The sequence below is a fragment of the Rhinolophus hipposideros genome (assembly GCF_964194185.1).
Source record: "Rhinolophus hipposideros genome assembly, chromosome: 19".
Classification (NCBI taxonomy): Eukaryota; Metazoa; Chordata; class Mammalia; order Chiroptera; family Rhinolophidae; genus Rhinolophus; species Rhinolophus hipposideros.
In genome coordinates, this window is record NC_138065.1 from 5,068,141 (window position 1) to 5,082,264 (window position 14,124).

Consider the following 14,124-nt stretch of genomic DNA (forward strand, 5'->3'; position numbering starts at 1 on the left):
TAGGAGATATATATAAAGAAATGTGAGAAACAAATACAGACTATGTAGTGCTATGTATACCATCACATAGCATTTTAGAACTGAAAGGAAATTTACATATTGTCATCATTTTCTAGGTGAGGAAAAGGAGGCCCAGAAAATTGAAATGACTCGTCCAGGGTAGCGCTTACGCTCCACAACACACATGTTATTGGATATCTGCCTTCTGATATCTGAAAGGTTAGGCCTCAGTTATAGAAAGCATCTGCCCAACAATCTTCCCAACAGTCTTCAGTTGGTACGGAAGCCATTGAAGCGACTGCTTTTCGTTTGTGCTTCAGAAGCAGGACAGGTTGGTGCCAAGCCCATTCTTCTGACTGCTGTGCACTCCCTCCTCGTACTGCTTAGGAAGTCTGGTGATTAAAAAGACAGCGGACGCCTGGGAAGCGAAGTGGGAACGCGAAGACCACATTATGATGAGGTTTAACCACAGGCTGTTTCAGTTCTGCATAGGTTTTCCTCATAGTGAGACACTAAGTATGGATACGTGCGTCTGTCAGCGTCAGCTTCACGTCTTCATAGTCAAGGAGAAAGATTCCTTCCGATTTGGGATTTCATTGCACATACTCTCCGACCTGCAGTTTTCAGGATGAAATAGCCCTTCCCCCTGCACGCAGATAGGCTGCTTTGCTTACGGGCTGTGGATGACGAGCCTCAAAGGCCCATTCGTCTTTCTGGAGTAAAGGGAGGAAGAGAGTTTTGGACCTAGATCTTTCAAGTTTATTTACCCTGTCAGTAGTTAAGACCAATTTACTTATACAGATCTTACTACCTAAAAAGGCCAGTAAATACTGTGAATCAATAGAGTATTTTTGCTCATGGGAAATTTTTAGAGCATTGCATAGCCTCCTAAAACGTGCTTGTATGTTTGGTTTTTAAATATGTAGTCAGGTATATTTAAGGTGCCGCTCTTTCTCACCCCTTTTCTTTTCAGCCAGGTTTTTAATCTAGCTGGTAGCAGACACCTGAAGACGCAAAACAGCATTTTCTGGATCAATTAACATTTATTATGTAGCTACTAGAAGGGTCTGGCACTGTAATTTAATTTCATCTGCCAAGATGAAATATTCCCGGATTTTATGACCAGGTCCCTGATAGTAAACATCTTCCAGTGGTTGGTTTCTACAGTTCTTATCCCATCTTACTTCTGCCATGACTCTTCTATTATAACTTCTGAGCTGGCGGAGAATTAAAGGGAAGAAAACTTTACCATTTAATAGTGAGACCCTATCCTGAGTTACACTAAGCGCTTTACATATTACCTCATTTAATACTCAGCAATTCCATTCGATGCTTTTGTACCTATTTACAGATGAATTCATCTAAAATATTTATTACAGTGTTAATGAAATATTGGTTAATTGATCCAAAATATTTGGGCACTGTTTAAGGTGATGAGGATACCACAGTGAATATCAGAAGAGGTCCCTGCTCGGGCACAGAGAAGTGAAATAACTTGCCCAAGGTCACACAGCAAGAAAGTGACAGAGCTAGGATTTAGATATAGAGCTGATGGATTCCAAAGACAATGTCTGCAGCCATAATCACATCATGCTGCTATTTGCATATATTGCATGGTCTCTTTGATTACATAAATAAATCAAGTTATAAAAATAGGTGCGACCCCACCCCCACCCCCACCCCCAGTGTGTCTTTGTTTAAAAGATTCTTGATGAATCCAAGAAAGAAATCTGCCTTGGTGCTAACAAGCACACCTGGCCTAGAATGCTTTTCCTTTCTTCCCCTCCCCTGTTGCAACTCCCTCTCCACCCACTCATACCTGGGTCTAAACTGGACAGCGTGGCCTGCTTTGGCATTTGGATGTGTTTGTGCTTTGAGGACTGGGAGAGTTTTGTTTGTTTTCTTGGCTTCCTGGACGTTCCTTGCCCACTTGCAAGTTCTTTCTTGCAGCACAATGGTGAGTAATGTGTTGTTAACATTGTAATGTGGTCCTGCCAGTGGGAATATTTTTTTTTGTTTTTCCCCCAGGTCTCTCTGATGAGTATGTGAGTGGGGACTCGGGTCAAACTTGCCTTCTGTAGTTCATTCAAATAGAGAAGGCTTTCTGTATTCAGAGACTTGGAAAGCAGTCTCGAAGTTGAGAAGACTTAAAATCCAGTGTCGTGTGCCCAGCTGAAATTCAGTTTCCTTAGCATTCTAGGTTTATTCTTTAACTGGTGTGATCTGCGAGTGCTTGTTTTATCACCCTGTGCCATATAGGGCATGAATGGTGTGTATTCTGGAGTTAAGGGCTTAAAAACAGGCACAGAGGTTTTTTGTATTACCTTGTAGAAAGCGTTAAAAAATGTTTCAGTCTGTGAGAGGGAGAAGGGAGTTCCAGCAGAAATTGAGTTCCACTTGAATTCTAGGGATTAAATGAGATCAAGATTGCAAGTATTAGAACTATTTAATATTGGGGATCCAGTCAGTTTAGTTTTGGGGATTCAGGAGTATCTGGGCATGGCTCATGAGATTAATGAGATGATTTGTGTGGCAGTGTCTAACCTAGTTCTTCATACTTTGTGGGTGCACAATAAATGTTAAATCTTAAAAAGGCACTTGAATGCTAAGTGTTGTTACTTTGTCTTTCTCGGGCAGCTTTCTCATTGTTAAGTATTTCTTATTTAGAATATTTCTTGCTCTTAGAATATTTCTTGCGCTGTAAACTGGGTAAGGCAAGTGGGAAAGGGATTGAGGTAACAAAGATTGATAGTCTGAGGTTCTTGCTGAGACTATGGTTTTAACATTCACAAATTGAATTAATTAGGGATAATTTGAGGGGAAATTTGTGATTTTTGTATTGCTAGAGTCAATCCTGTGCTTTTTTGATAAAAATCACTTCTTGACACTTTGGTAGGACTGAAAATGCTTTTTTTTTTTCAATTCCCGTTAAACTGGATTTGATTTTTGATATTTGAGATAGTTGCCTACCATGTTTCCTATTATCCCCTCTCCATTATTTTTCAGTGAGTGCAGTAATATTTGTAAGTATTTTGTGAACTGCAAAGCCAGAAGTTGCCATCACCACCACCACTACTACTAATATTAAAAATAATAATGGGCTAGGACTCATAAGGGTTGATTTCCTAGATTAATTTCAAGGAGAAAAACTTAGAGGAAAATGGGATGTTTGCCAGATGACTTGTGTACTAATTGATACCTTTTGAACTTTTTGTGGAAGGGAGAAGGAAAAGCAGAGAGCTGTCACCCTGCAAACTTGGCCTGGTGCTGTCATCGTGAAGCGTTGCCCATACTACTTTAATGTACTCTATGGTGGCAAGAAAGTGGAACCTTTGACCTTGGAGGCTTATAGTGATAGGAATCACTTCATCTCAGTTTGTTGGTAAGATCAATCACATTCCTATAATATGGATCTTACAGTAGATACGTAAAGGTCCAAGGCAGTATCTGCTTGGCCTCTTAAAGTAGAAAGATGAAAGAAAACAGTGCCGTTGACCCAAATATTTGGTTAGGTGTCATCATCAAAGCCTTCACAGTCAATTTCTCATGATTGGCATTCGTGGAGAAGACGTGTGATTTCAGTAATTCAAAAGAGCAAATTGTCTGGTAAATTTGGAAAGGACCTCTTACTTTTTAAAACTTCCTCTTTAGTTTTTATTTTTCTCTCTGGTGCCTGGCACTCAGTAAATCGTTGTGGAATAAAGAAAGTTAACTGGTAGCGATCTCGGGGTTTTCTCTGGAACCACCAGCCTATTTGATGAACTTCTAGGAAGCAGGGAGGATGACTTACTGGGGTCATCCTCAGTAAGGGGACCTTGATGGGTCCCCTTCACTTTGCAGACGGCCTGGCCCAGAGTGGGTCCTTAATAACTTCTTATTAAATAACTTGAGTCAGGAAGGTAAGGTTTTCGTTGGGAGAACTGCAGCGTCGGGTGCTGCTGTACTGATGGTGGCCCTTCCCAAGAGGGAGAAGAAATGTATCTTTCCCACAAATGACGAAAAAAATGTGAGTGTGAGGAGAGTGATTGCTCTGATACTTCCAGGCATTTTATACTTTTGGACGAGGAGAAGTCATTTGTTAAAAGTCGGTGCTCTATTTCTCTCGGTTTTTATTCTGTGTTTATCCTGTTCAAAATTTAGTTATTGCTTTATCATGTTTTATCGTGCTTTAAAGATGGGTACTTAAACAGAAAAACAAACAACAAAAATTTAGTTATTGCTGTGATTTCTCAATAGCCTATGACAAGTATATTTTAGCTTCAAACTTATCAATAGACAGGAAAAAGAAAAATCCATCCCTCTGTCACAAATAATTTTATCCTATCCTCTTGCTACAAAACTTCAGACCTCAGGGATAGAGTGCTAGAAGAATACTTTGAAATCCAGTTTATGTCTTTCCTGGTGGTGAGCAAACCAAGAAGAATGATTTGGTTTTAGCATACCTTCATGACTTTCTTTGGAGTTGATTTCCTTTCCTTAATATGGTTTGCTTACCTGATTAAATTCCCTAAATGTCATCTTTTTCTTTAGTACACATCAGTAGAAATAGGAGAGTTAGCTGGGTGGCAGGAGGAAAGGAAGTTGTCATAAATACATCCATAAAGTGGGTCACCTGGAGAACAGGTTTACGTTCAGTGTATAGTTTATCAGTAGTTAGCTGTGTGACCATGGGCGAGTCATTTAATCTTCCCCACCTGCTTCTCATGTTGTCATCGGTAACTTGAGGGTGTGGAATGAAATGATCTCTGATGTCCTAGTTCTAAAGTCCATAATTCTAAAGCGCGAAACAAGGAAAGTAGACTGACTTTCTGTACCTTTCCACCAGGCTTAGTTTACCTAAGACCCAAATGCTGAAGTGTTAATTCTGTAAATAATGAAAGTATATAGTCCCAGGTAGACTAGAATTGTCAGATTGTAGCATATACTCATAACTAATTTTATGTGCATAAATACAAGAGCCGTGGTTGCTTTTAGAAGAAACATTATTACCACAAAAGGCACACCCTATACAAATAAATGAAAGAGAACCAAATAATACTCAGGATACACCCTGGGTTAGAGTTTCTGCTTCTTAACTCCAGCCTGGAAATAGAAATGTATGTGTTGGTGAGGGTGATAGAGGGCGGGGAGGATGGTGATAGCTAGTTGATAAGTGTGGTTGAACACGAATGGTGTTTTTAAAAGCAAAATATAAAGAGTTCTTTAGCCTGGGGAGGTTGCCTGGCTAGATTGATTGGATTTTGCTCCAAATCCCTGGAGAACTGAATGAAGCCAGATTCAGAGCACCTAGATCCAAGCTCCTCGTTTTCTGGGTATCATTTAAGCTTGTAAGCTTCTCAGTATGGATGTATTTTCCATCAGAAAAGAGGGGAGTAAACATCTCAAAGAGTATTTAATTTTTAAATTTTTATTAAATGAGGCCGTATTTGCAAAAGCGCTTTAAAAACAAAAATGTACAGCAAAAGAGGTTATTTTGTTAGTCAACAGACAGCTGTACAAATACATTTGTTCATATAGACCTCGAGTATACGTATCTATGGGTGAATGATGACATTTGAAACCAGTAAATAATTCACAAGTCTATTTTAGGTGTAGATTAGCTCTCAATTATCCACACATATGGACTAGCATGAATAATTTAGAACCACAAATATTTGTTAGACATCTGCTGTGCCAAGATATTTGTTAGGCATGTTTAAAATTTTAAAAGTGTGAAAGAAAGGTGCCGAACTCAAGGATCTTAGTTCTGTCTAGAGCGTATCTTGTTATGTGGCCTGGTGAGCTCTTACATATTCGAAAACTCAATTGGAGAAGCTTCCCCTAACCCATCCAGCTAAACTGGTTGCTCCCTACACCCCTCTTCCTACCTCGCTGGGCACTAATAAACGTGTTGCGATTTCTCTTTCCAGACTGCAGTACCTTGAAGGGAGGATTGTGGCTTCTCCTCTTCTCAATTGTATCCCCAGGCTCTAGGGCAGTGCCTGGTACATGACTGACCCAGCTCGGTAGATTTTGAATGAATAAGTGATAGCCAAATTGGAGAGATAATATGTGAGCATCAGGAAGGCCATCTACTATTTATTACAAGACACTTAATGGTGACAGCACGTGCCAGTGAATGTTTTACATACCGGCCTATAGGAAGGAGTTCAAAGGAGGTGTAGGCATGGCAAGGAAAGATGGAACTTGCAGATGGAGAATTAAAAAAAATAATAATGACAGTAATAACAAGTATCTTTTTGAACTGAATTATATAATTTTCTAAAATACAAGGGTTTTTTTGAGTTTGTTTTTAATAAACATTGGTGGTTATATGCTGAAGGAAGTTAATTTACTAGAAGAAATTTACAAAGTGAATTAATTTCCTGTGGATAACTAATTGCAGATAATATAGTAATTGGAATGTTTTCCTTCTGCTATTTCTCCTTTTGAATGGAAGTTCTGTAACTGACAGTGAAATGATGAACAGGTATCAAAAAAGGGAAAGAAGGTTGTTAGCTACTGAGCGTCTGAGGGTTGATTCTAGAAAAACTGTGTTTCACTATTGGATTAGCCTCCGTTGATTTGCAGTTATTTATTTTCTTTCATGTCAGAAAGAAGTTCTGTAATCAGAATCTTTAAGGGCTCAGATAGAACTTTTGTTTTTACAGACTATTCTTTTGAAAGTTGAATTTATTGAGAACCAAACCTTGAACTATCCTTGGCCCTAGCTAAAAGGAAAAACAAAAAATTCATTGTGTGTGGCAAATAGACATACTGGTCTGGATCTAAAAAAATAAACATTAACATGATTTCTGTTTCTATTTAAGTTACTGTTGTTGTGCCAATATTATAATAATAGACTTTCTCTATGACTCTCTGCCCTTATTTTTTCCAAAGGTCATTTCCATTGTATAGGGCCTTCCAAATTATTAAATTTCCCAAACAACTGTAATCCAAGGAGCCTTTTATCTGTATCACTGAAAAGACAAATGCCAGTTCTTAAGGAGTTCTCTGGGAACTTCTCCCTGATCTGTATATTCGCATTTGGCTGTTAATGGGATTTATCTCCTAGAGATTCATTTTGCTATTTGTAGGCCTGATAAAAAACTAGAAACTCTTGGAAAAAAATAGTTAAATCTTGTTCTGACACACACATCCCAGTGGTAGAGATGAAGCCATGGGGCCGACTCTTGAATCCTTATTAGTGGAAGCACATGGAAAACTAATAAATTGTTTTGGGACCCGTGAATTATATGATTGGGTTGAGTTTTTTTTCTCTTAAGTTTTTTAGGGGAGAAAGGAGATATTCTTTCAGTCTAGACTGTAATGGAGGTAGAAAACAACCCAGAATTATGCATGGTGAGTAGGAGGAGATATAAACATTTCTTTCCAACAATCCAAAAAATAGACAACATGTGTGAGATTAAGAGAATATTATAAAATCTTTGAGTTTGGAATGGGTAGAATAGTAGGGGATAAAGGTGGGGAAGTAGGGCTGGTAGATTAAGACATTAGAATTTTAGTAAATATGTGTGAAATTGCTGTTCCTGGAGATTTGGGAATGAATGCGCTATTTGGCTGTGTCTGTATATGTCTAGGAGAGGACAGACATTTTTCCCTTGCTGTTGTTTTTGAGGGACCACCTGGTAGAAGATACAGCTAAGGAAGCCCCTCTGCGACATTTTGTTGAAGGCTCAAAGCATGGAAAGACACTGGAATGGGAATGATAGACTGGGTGATGTGTGTGCATGTTAAGACACACACAGCAGCCTTGGAAGTGGTCGTAGGACTGGCGGGTTTGTTTGCGAGGAGTAGAGGGAGCGTTTGAAGGAAAGATGGAGGACCGTTGGGCATCAGTGGAGTGAGGCAGAGTGTGCAGGAGGGAGTTGGGTAGACAGAAGGCAACTGACAGTTTTTGAGGACTTACTGTGAGCGAGGCACTGCTCCAGAGGCTTTCCATATCTTGTCATTTACTCCTAACGAGGTCTAAAGCAGATCTTTTCCCCATTTTTATGACACATAACGAAACAGAGGCACAAAAGGGCTGTATTACTTACCCACGATTGCACAGACAGTCATAGATGACGGATTTGAACCTAGATGAGTCTAAACCCAGAGCCAGTTCTCTGCCTCTACGTGGAGCTGAAAGGAGTTGAAGCAGGGAGGGTGGACGTCCATAATAGCGGCCGGCCAGTGTCCCCTCAGCCCCCCTTGTCCCTCCCGCCCCCGGACTGAGTATTGTGCAGTGGAAGTGTCTGCTCTTGGGAGTCAGTAGGCTGGGTTCACAAAAGTCCTGGTCCTACCACTTTTTACCTGTGTGACCTTGGGCAGATTCCCTAACCTGTGTGAGCTTTACGTTAGCGTCTGCGTCTATAATGGGAGGTTAATAATACAAACCTAATTCTTAGAGTTTGGAAGTTCCATGAAATAATGTCTAAAGTTTTAACACATTACTTCTTTCCCGTTCTTTCCTCCCATTTAGACCCATCTTATTTTCTCTGGATTCTAACACTTAGTGATACATAGGTCTCTTTAGTATGGAATTTGGTTATATTTTCTTTTTTCTAAGAAGGTTGTATCGTGTTTCTTTCACTTGGACGGACCCATATTAACTAAAAGCAATCTGCCAAGACAGGCGTTCATCTCGCCCTCCCACCTAATCAAGAATTGTGTGAAATTTCTAAGGGTTTTTGTCCCTCCTCTTTCTCCCTGTCTGGATTCTTCGGGACTGACATCACAGACACGGAGGAGTCTCTGACCTTTGAAAATTCTTCACAGTCTTGAATGTTGTGGTTTTCCAGTGAGTTTGGGGGGAGTTAGAGAGCCCTGAGAGAGACACCGTTGGAATGCAGCAATGGAACCAGGAGAGTGGGTATAGTGGGGGAAGGTGGATGGTTCGGGGATATTGCAGACAAAGAGAATGTTGGGTCACCGTGTCTCGGGCATTTTAACATAACTCTGTTATCTAGCAATCGGTGTGTAATTTGGGGTCAGTTTTCTGTGTTACGAAGTAGTTGCGCACTCAGAGCATGCAAAGTGATTTTAATATTAGTCTGAGATAAACAATGTTTAGGAAAAGAAACCTGTTGCAAATGATCTTCCTATGACAATCTTAGCAAATGTCTTTGAGATGAGCCACTGTTTTAGACTCGCCTTTTTAAACACTGATTATCTGTATTGATCATCAACAATACCATTTTGTGTGTGTGTGTGTGTGTGTGTGTGTGTGTGTGTACACAAATACAGTTCAGTTCATCTGAATAAAAACTGAGTACCTTCTAGGTGCTTGGATGCTAAGGATACAGGATGAGTAAGACAATATTCCTGCCCTCAGATTGCTCGTGATTTCGTGGGGCAAACAAACGTGTAAATGAACACAAATTTGGTGTGCTGGGATAAGTACTATGACAGAGGTAGAGTACAAGCGGCAGCACTGAGAAAGAAGTGCACAATTTAACTTGGGAGGCCCGAGAAGCTTTTGCAAATGAGGTACAGTAATCAGGTTAGTCTTAAAGAAGAGATAAGAATTCACGTGCGAGACCGGGAGTCCTTCCAGGCAGAGGGAACGGCATGTGCAAAGGATCTGAAATTTGAAGCACAATTGAACTTGGGGAACTCCCAGCACGACAAGGGGGCTGATGGGAAGTAGATAAGGCCAGAGAGTTAGGTGGAGCTGGATCGTGAAGGGCCTCATTCATCATGTGTAGGAATTTGGATCTTTCGCTTTCGTCATTGAGGATCCATTGAAGAATTTGGAGCAGTGGCATATAATCCTGTCATATTTGCATTTTAGAGAGATCAGCCTCCACCAGCACCCACGGAACGGGCTGGAGAGGAAGCGGGAGAAATTAGGAAGTTGTTTCTTGGGGTCCGGGTGATGAAAACCTAGGGGAAAATAAAAGAGATGTAGCCTGTAGAAGGTGTTGGATTGATTTGAGACGTTTTTAAGATACAATTAGTGAAACTTAATAAGGGACTATTTGTGAATGAGAATAAGGCAAGAGAGAAAGAAGTCCATGGTGACTCCCAAGCTGTGACTGGAGTGACGGGGGGTGGGGGGGGGGTAATGGTACCATTTCTAGAACAGGCCGTACCGGAAGAGGAATCATTTGAAGGGTGGGGGGCACATATGAGAGAATGAGCTCCTGATTTTACGTGCCGAGTGTGAAGTGCGTGTGGGATTCCCAGGTGAGGTGGACAGAGTTTGGGGCTGCGAGGACGTTTGGAGACCTCAGCGCTTGGTGTTCAGGGGCATGAATGAGGTTTCTCCTGGGGAGATATAAAACGAGAAGATGGAAGGCCTGAGGTGAGAACTGTGGGAGCACTAACCTTTTATGCGGGCACAGGAAGCAGGGTCCACAGTAGTGACCAAGATGCAGAGCCAGAGCGGCGGGAAGGGGTCAGTCAGAATCAGAAGCTCCAAAGAGGCCACTTTAGATAAGCAGTAAGGAGGACCGTGACGATCTGATCTATGTCAGTGTCATCCTCTGCTTTTAAATAAATTCTTAGTTTTCAATTACAGTTGACATACACTGTTCTATTACTGTCAGGTGTACAACATAGAATTAGGTAGTTTTATGCCGTACAAAGTGATCTCCCCAGTAAACCTAATACCCGTCTGGCACCATACACAGTTATTACAATATTGACTGTATTCCCTATGCTGTACTGTACATCCCTGTGACTTTATAGCTGGTAATTTGTACTTCATCCCTTTCACGTTTTTACCCAGCCTCCCCAACCCCCCTGGCGATCATCAATTTGTTTTCTGTGTCTATGAGTTTCTTTGTTTTGTTTGTTCATTTATTTTGGTTTTTTTTGGATTCCACATATAAGCGAAATCATATGGTACTTGTCTTTCTCTGACTTATCTCACTTGGCCTAATACCCTCTAGGTCCATCCATGTTGTCGCAAATGGCAAGATTTCATTTTATTTTTTAGGGCTGAGTAATATTCCATTGTATATATGTAGTATTACTACTACTGCTTCGTCGTCATCGTCTTTGTCTTCACCTTCTTTTCTTTTCCCCTTTCTTCCTCCTTCCCCTTACTCCGGTTCAAGCCATTGTTTCTCAGTCTAATTATATAGGACACAGCTCCCTGGCCCTGCTGAGGCAGTCAGTTGGCAGCTCAAGGCAGCTCATGCTGACCCTCAGCTGCTCACACAGCCCAGCTCCAGGGAAAGCTGTTGTTCATAATCTTCGCTGTAGAGGGCGCACCTTGCTGGCCCATGTGGGAATCGAACTGGCAGCCTCTGTGTTAGGAGCTCTGCGCTCCAACCACCTGAGCCACCAGGCCGGCCTCCTTTTCTTTTCTTTTCTTTTCTTTTCTTTTCTTTTCTTTTCTTTTCTTTTCTTTTCTTTTCTTTTCTTTTCTTTTCTTTTCTTTTCTTTTCTTTTCTTTTCTTTTCTTTTCTTTTCTTTTCTTTTCTTTTCTCTTTTCTTTTCTTTTCTTTTCTCTTTTCTCTTCCCTCCCCTTCCCTTCCCTTCTTTTCCCTTCCCTTCCCTTCCCTTCCCTTCCCTTCCCTTCCCTTCCCTTCCCTTCCTTTCCGTCCCCTCCCCTTCCCTTCCCTTCTTTTCCCTTCCCTTCCCTTCCCTTCCCTTCCTTTCCCTTCCCTTCCCTTCCCTTCCCTTCCCTTCCCTTCCCTTCCCTTCTTTTTCCCTTCCTTTCCTTTTCTTTTCTTTTTCTGAAAGTGGTGAAAGAGTAGTTTATTAGAAGAGATAGTGCACTCCAAAAATATAGGAGCAGACCGGAGAAGCAGAGAATGATGGCTCTAGGGCTCATTGTTAAATGAAAAAGTACACTCCAAAGGTTTTGGAGTGGCCCCGAGCAAAAGCAGGTCTCAAAAGGCTCAAAGAGCCTTTTTTTTCCCTTCAATACATGACTTTTATTACATCTTTAAAGTCACAAATAACTGAAGAATCATGCGACATCTTGCTGTTTCTGTAGCTGGACAACTTAGACCTTATTCATCAGCCTGTTTCTGTTCCTTTTTTAGAAACATAGATACCATTCAAAAATTTTCCGATATCCTTGTTTTTAACTCTTGTGGCTTGTTGAATCAAAGCAGCTGAACTTGATGCAAGTTCAATGTGGTTTCCTTCAAGAATTAACTCGTGTTTCTGGGCTTGAGATATACTGAACAAAGCAACACCTGGTCTCATCTGAACCCTGCGGATATATTTTTAACCCAAGAAATTTCAGATTTCAACAAGAGAACCATTCTCCTGAATAATGACATTGATGGAGAAGCAAGCACACACAGACCTCATCTTGTAATGGACGTCCAGGGTAACACCCTTGATCGTGTTCTGTGTGTGACTACAGACAGTGGGGACGGGAACCGGTTCTTTTCTGTCTCCCTACCATTTCTCAACCCAGAGCCGCCTCTTTTTCTTTCTAAGAAGACCAAGTTCTGCACTGATGTGATTGAAGTCTCTCCACAGGGTGCCTCAGGGGCCCTTCACAGTAACTGTGGGCCCTTCAGAGTGAGGTCGACATTTTCTGGAATGTCCACAATCTGAGTGCTGAGAATGGGCTTCATGCTCTCAGTAGATGCGGCAAGAGGGTGTCCCTCATCTTCTTTATCCAGTCGTCTATTGGTGGGCACTTAGGTCGCTCCCATATCTTGGCCACTGTAAATAACGCTGCAGTGAACATAGGGGTGCACATATCTGTTCGAATCAGTGTTTTGGATTTCTTCAGATGAACACCCAGAAGTAGAATTGCTGGGTCATATATGGTAGTTCCTTCTTTCATATTTGAGGACCCTCCGTTCTCTTTCAGTAGAAGGCCATTTTGGTAGGTGGAGGGTCTGAACATAAGGTGAGAACGTAGCATCAGTGAATGTAGTCTCTTAGGCAGTTCTGCAGGGAGGAGAGGAACAGCCCGCAGGTAGGGCCAGGGGAGCTAACGCGAAGGAACTCCTCTCGCCTTGTTTTGTCAGTTTTTCTGTGAAGTTGGAGGCCAGGCCATCTGCCAGGAATTAAGGAGGCGATGAGGACTGGTGAGGAGGCTCAGGGAGAATGAAGGTGTGGGACAGTACTGAGAAGTCTGGTTGAGGTACCGGAGTCAAGCAGAAGACAGCAATGTTTCACTGAAAGGAGAGAGACTGAATACCATATCTTTGTAGTCCTAGTTCTCTGCAAGATATGTGGTCTTGTCTTGCTTGATGGCCCCATTCAGTAGCAGAGAAGTTGAATGTGGGATCCATCTATGTTGGGCAGGTGAAATAGAAGGATAAGGGGACTAGGTTTGTACAGGAAAATAAATTATGTGATCACTCATTGGGTTCACGTTCAGTTAGACACGAAGGGGCAAAGTGTAATCTTCACTGCTCCGTCTTCACTGCTCTCGTCCTGGTCCAACTCACTGTCATCTCGTCGTACTTTTCTAACCAATTCTCACTAAATCCTTTGGTACTCCCTCCAAACTATTCTCACTGCATTTTTTAATAATTCAAGTCTGTTTACAACCCTTCAGTGACTTCTCATTACTTTTAGGATAAAATCTCAGTCTTTAGCAGGGTCCATGAGGCCCTCTCTTCATTCTCATTTTGCACCATTCTCATCTCTGTGTTCCTTCCTGCTGCAAAACATAGGTATGTTTCCTCTGCTCAGAGGAAACAAATTTCCCAATTTGTCTCTTCAATACTTACACATTCTTTGGTTCTTTGATGTAATATCACTTCCCTGGGAAAAGCTTTTCCTGACTCCCAATAGGAGATAACACTTCTCCCCCCAATATTTTTTTAATAAATTATAGTGCTTTGGGAAATTTTGTGGTTTTCTTTCTCCAAACTGGGAGCTTTGTGAGGCTAGAGCTTGTTTCTGGTTCACTGTGTGTTTCCTTCTCCTGACTGTAATGCCCAACGCACAGGAGGCACTCCATGAATTTTTGTTGAATTTCTGAGTAAGGTGGTTAAGGAATTGGATGCCTTCGTTTGAGATGAGGACGTCTTGAGGTGAGAGAGCAGGTTTAGTAGTAGAGAGGAAAAGCTGGAAGGCAATGAGGCTATAGCCTGAGGAAGACATTAGTTGAAGATTTAGAGGTGGAAGATTTCAGGAGACCGCAGGGTCCGGGACTCAGGTGCTGGAGTAGAGATGGAGGTCTTTGCATTTGATGAGATTATGAAACTCTAA

General features: G+C 41.5%; 1 protein-coding gene across 4 annotated transcripts in view; it reads left to right on the forward strand.

Moving 5' to 3' along the window:
* Positions 1–14,124, forward strand: part of OTUD7B (OTU deubiquitinase 7B) — a 51,097-nt gene that overhangs the window by 11,314 nt on the left and 25,659 nt on the right. For 2 of the 4 annotated variants that reach the window (XM_081024778.1, XM_081024780.1), the window contains exon 2: positions 3,221–3,382. The exons of the other annotated variants lie outside the window; for them this stretch is intronic. The gene's annotated coding sequence lies outside the window, so the exon portion shown is untranslated. The remainder of the gene's footprint in view (positions 1–3,220; positions 3,383–14,124) is intronic. 4 annotated transcript variants of the gene reach the window in all.